The sequence below is a fragment of the Trachemys scripta genome, chromosome 7 (assembly GCF_013100865.1).
Source record: "Trachemys scripta elegans isolate TJP31775 chromosome 7, CAS_Tse_1.0, whole genome shotgun sequence".
In the NCBI taxonomy this organism is placed as follows: Eukaryota; Metazoa; Chordata; order Testudines; family Emydidae; genus Trachemys; species Trachemys scripta.
The window spans coordinates 50204272-50209647 of record NC_048304.1 but is presented as its reverse complement, the minus strand read 5'-3'; positions in this window follow the sequence as shown (position 1 = coordinate 50209647).

Sequence of the window (5376 nt, the reverse complement as noted above, 5' to 3'; positions counted from 1 at the left end):
CATAGGTAAAAGGAAGTGAGTGGGCACCTGGCCAAAAGAGCCAATGGGAAGGCTAGAACTTCTTAAAATTGAAACAAGACTCCCCTTTTGTTGTTCTTTGGAGAGAGGGAACAGAACAGCGATGCTGTAAAAAGCTTTGGGCCAGGTATGAAAAATCACCAGATCATACCTAGAAACTACTCATTTAAAACCCCAGATATGTAAGTAGATCAGGGAATGTCTAGGAAGATGCAGTTAGGTTTATCTCTTTTTTGTTTCTATATGGCTTGTGGACTCCTCTGTGCTAACCCCAAATGCTTTTGTTTTGCTTGTAACCTTTAAGCTTGACCACAAGAAACTATTGTTGATACTTAATCCTTGTATTTGCTCTTTTTAAATGTAGCAATAGCCTGAGTTTCCAGATGTATTTTCTTTCATTTTGTTTTTAATAAAATTTACCTTTTTAAAGAACAGAATTGGATTTTTGTGTCCTAAGAGGTCTGTGCACATGTTGTTTAATTAGCTGGTGGCAACAGCTGATTTCCTTTGTTTTTCTTTCTCAGCTCTTCCCCGGAGTGGGTGGTGAAAGGGCCTGAGGATACTGCACAGGAAGGAATTTCCAAGTGCACCTTCCTGGGTTCTCAAAGGGGTTTTTGCACTTGGGTGGTGGCAGTATCTACCCATCCAAGGTCAGAGAAAAGCTATAATACAAATTTAATACAAGTTTAAATAAAAGTTTAATACAAGCCTGGAGTGGCCAGTAGTGTTAGAATCCTTGTGGGCCCCCACCTTCTGTACTCAAAGTGCCATAGTGGGGAATCAGCCTTGACAACCCCACATTTCTGGCCCCACCCCGGAGCCCACACCCCAGTTAGAGCCCTCACCCCCTCCTGCACCCCAACCCTCTACCCCAGCCCAGTGAAAGTGAGTGAGGATGGGGGAGAGCGAGCCACTGAGGGAGGGGGAATGTAATGAGTAGGGGTAGGGCCTCAGGGAAAGGGCAGGATAGGGGCAGGGCCTCAGGAAGTGGGGGGCCTATGATGTTTGGTTTTGAGCAACTAGAAAGTTGGCAACCCTAGGGCACCCAGCTGTGCCCAGTGAAGGAACCAAGGCCTGCTACAAAGGGGACAGAGCAGCAGAGAGACAGAAAGGCCTGGGACAGTGGAGGGACCGCACCCCTGCTCCAGGCTGCCTCCCTGATCACAGCTCAGAGACTGAGGCATGCTTCTGGACGCAGTCAGAGTCAAAGAACTGCCCTGCTGGGGCAAACTAAGGGGATCCAGCAAGGGCAGCAGCGACCCCCCCAGGACCACACCTCGAGCCGGTGACAACTGGTCACTGGAATTCCTGCCTCTGGGTGGCAGCCCTGGCAGCCGGCTGCTCTGGCCCTGGTGGCCCAAGCAGGGCTTTCTGACACACCCGGGGAGGGGGTCCTGCCTCCCACTGTGCCAGGCCCAGCAGGAGAGCTGGGAGTACCTGCGGCCCATGCCAGGACAGGCTGGTGAGTGTGCAGACAGCCAGGCCTGGCTGGTGTCGGTGGAGCTAGCTCACCCGTGGGGTCTGCCAACTGCCCCACACACAGGCTGTCACCTGTCAGAAAACTCGGTTGCTGATCCTGCCTTCTCTCCCCCCACTCTGGAGAAGAGCCAGCTGCCACCCCACTGCCATCCCCAAGTCTTGGCGTGTGCTAGTTACCCCACAAGCCTCTACCACCGCTAGGGCCCACCTGTTGAGCCAGCCCTCCCCAGAGTAACTAGCCCCCCTCGCTGAGCCAAGGGGTCTCCTTGCCACCCACTTGCCCTTCATCCCTCTTCTGTCCTGGGCTTCAGGATTATCCCTCCCCCCTCAAGATTCCCTTCTCCTGCCCCCTCCTCCCAGGCTTCTGCCCTCTCCTACTTCCCGACCTCCCTGTATCTCTTGGACCCTCTCCCAGCGGGCCCCTCCTTCCCCAGGAGCTGCTGGCGCTTGCTCCCGTTCTAAACCTGCCCCCACCCCAGACGAGTGTGTCTGCCCCCAGGGTGCTGCTTTTCCCTTGGTGCCCATGACTCAGATCTGCCTCTGCCACAGCTCCCCTCCCCTGCTGCCAAACCCCATTGTTCTTCCCCGTCTCCTTGGGATCAGCTCTCTTCCGCCCTGGGTGCCTCATGCCTCGCCTGAGGGTTGCAGCCTTCTCTTCCTCCCCTCTCCTGTCCAGCCCATTCTGCCAACTGCAGCAAAACTCTCCTCCCTTGGCCCACCATGGGGGTCCTGTCTGCTCCCTGCTCAGATCCACCCACCAGCCTCCGCCCACAGCGAGCCCATGTGCCTCATCCTCTTCCTGACGGCTCTGCCTGGTGCTGCCTTGGCGTAACCCCCAGCACGCCCATTCCACCAGCTCCATCCACCTCTCCGAGCCCATGTCTGCTCTGGGTCGCGTCACTGAGTCATCTTCCCCAGGGATCATCCTGCAGGACCAGCCTCTCTGACCCAGGACAATGAACCCCATCCATAGCCTCATCCTCACACTGCACTTCTTGCTGCCAGCTGTCCGCTCCTGCTGGCCTCATCCATCCCCTGCTAGCTGCCTCTGAGCAGACACCACCACTCTTGGGATTTGCCTGCAAAACGCTGTGTGCATCGATGCACTGGAGCAATAACACTGTCGGCATTTTAGAACCGCTACCGTTCTTCCCAAAGGGCCCAACCCTGCAGACCCATACGCACAGGAGCAGCCCTCGCCCTACGCTCCAGTGGGACTGCTCCCCAAATGAGGGTCACGATGCCGGACCGGGCCTGGTAGTGCGTCATGCGCAGTGGAAGGAAGGGGAAGGTGTTGGAGGTTCAGGAATTGGACTGTGGAGGTTGAGCATGGAGTGGAAGGCTGGCCCCTACCCTGAGAGCCAGATGACCAGGATTCAGTTCCCAGCTTTGGTTCACTCCCTGTGTGAGCTTTGGTCTGTCACTGTTCCTCTGTTCCCATCTGTAGAACAATAATTATACCTCATAGAGAGCATCAGTGGCTCTCAACACATGGCATAATTGTGCATTTCCCTTGCACCACCGTGAGGCAGGGCAGGACTAGCATCCCCACTGCACAGAGGCTAAGTGACTTGTCCAGGGTCACACTGGAAGCCTGTGACAGCCCAGGAAGTTCACCATGGGTGAACCTACCCTAGTACAACTCTTATGCATGGGAGGGTGGGGCATGAGGATCAGTCTCTTCTGGATTGGGGGCTCAGATATGCTGGTCATGGGGGCCAGATACCCAAGATAGCAACAGAGCCTTGAAAGGCAGAGGGAAGGCTGCCCTTCTCAAACCAGGCCACTGACACTCCAAAACTCAACCCCCTGGAGACTCACTTAGCTGGTTATGGCAAAGGGGGGGCCCAGGTTTGCATGGAATGGGAGCCCTGGCTGCTGAGCTCTTGTAGGCCAAGGATCAGGGCAGATGAGGCAATGACTGGTAGGGTTGTGAAATCTGCCAGGGAGGACGTGGTTTATAGCTGCACTGTGCAGATCCTGGAGTCCAGATTTCCCCACTAGGCAGCAGACACTGACTGCTACCAACCATCTCCCCACTCCCCAGCCCTGCGCGGTGTTTATGGAGAGCTCCCTGTGTGCCCTAGGTGCCTTTCACACTCATGGACCCGCAGTGAGCAAGGGAAGGAAAGATCCTCCAAGTCCCAGACAAATCCTTCTTCTCCACCCTTAGAACTGGGGGCCTGATTTCCCCCTCCCTGTGGTCTCTTGAGCCAGGTCAGTGACTGCTACCTGCTAGTCACACTCCCTGTTCCCCAGGGACATGTCTCTCAGCAGGCCAAGAGGACAGCCAGGGCTGCTCTACCCTTTTCTCTTCGCCCAGGCTGCCTGGCGGTTCAGGGGGGTGAGATCTTACTGCTGCAGCTACACTGAGGGGATAGGATCAAGGTGTCTCATACCGGTATAGCTTATTCCCCTTATCTGTGCTGGGGCAGGGCCCAGGAGCCAACTGTGGCCACGGACAAGCACGTGGTGCTGGCTCGGCCTAGGCCCACCACTGGCACCATCCGGGTGCAATTCCAAAGTCTGCTTGGGTCAGTGGTACATTGCAGGGCTGCTGGCGGCCCCTGCCCCGCTGGGCCATAGCACCCACTTTATTAACCCCACACGGGACATTTGTTCTGGGCTGAAGTATTGCAAATTCCTGAAAATAAGAACAACTGATAATCATTGTAAAGCACCGCAGGACAGCTGCACATCCAGCTGTGCCAAGCACGTTCAGGCTGCAACAGAGACAGTTTGGGCTACAACGAAGATCATTTGGCATTTCAGAGACAGTTAACAGAAGTCCTGGTGAGGTTCACAATGGAAACTGGCTTTAACCTCAGACTCCGGACCATTTCCCGCTCTCATCCTCTGCTGCCACCACGTGGCCATCTCCCCGCAATAAAACTACCGTAGTTTCTTTGCAGCCTTTATTCAATGGTGTTGGTTTCCTCCTCCAGCCCCATCCCAGGATCCGGTGCCATGGCCATGAACACAGATCAGCTGCTGAGCTGGCTCCGAAAACCCAGCCACAAGGACAGGCAAACTGCCTGTGATCCGGGCTTGGATGAGATCCAGGGAATACCTGGGGGTGGGAGAGGCCGGCACTGACTAATGGAGACCTGGGGGTGAATCCTTCTGGGGTTGGGGACCCAGCCACCCTGCCCTCCCCAGGGTGACCAGGCCAACATAAGGCGATGTGAGGGCCTCCTCACTTTGGAGCCCAAAGGGCCTGTTCTTCCTGTCCGGGTGCTCCCTGTCCCCCAGACCCCCAACAGGCCTGTGAAGGACCTGGCTGGGAGATGCTGGCGTGGAGACGCCAGGAGCAGGGGAAAGCTGGAAGACAGCAGGGAGAGGGACCACACCAAGGGGCCAAGCTGCTGGGCAGTACGGCCCTTCCTGCTCATGGCAGATTGCCCTGTGTGCCCTGCCCACCAATGCCTCTGAGAACCTGTCCCTTGGGGAGCCAGGCAGAATGCCTGGGCCTGGCAGATGGCTGGGGCAGAGGTGGAGCCAGCAGGTTTTGCGGTGCACAGGCAGTGACCCCTGGCTCAGAGACCTGGAGGCCAGGGATAGGGGGGTGGGTGTGGAGTGGTGGAGATGCCACCTCGGCGCTCTGGGAATAGTCTAGTGATGGAGAAAAGAGGGGAAGTGCTGCAGGAGGAACCAGGGGTCCTAGGAGCCCAGTGCATACTGAGCGCCTACCCCTCCCCTGCCCCACCATAGAGGCAGCTCAGTGGTTTGAGCATTGGCCAGCTAAACCCAGGGTTGTGAGTTCAATCCTTGAGGGGGCCACTTAGGGATCTGGGGCAAAAATCAGTACTTGGTCTTGCTAGTGAAGGCAGTGGGCTGGACTACATTGGGGATTGGTCTTGCTTTGACCAGGGGGTTGGA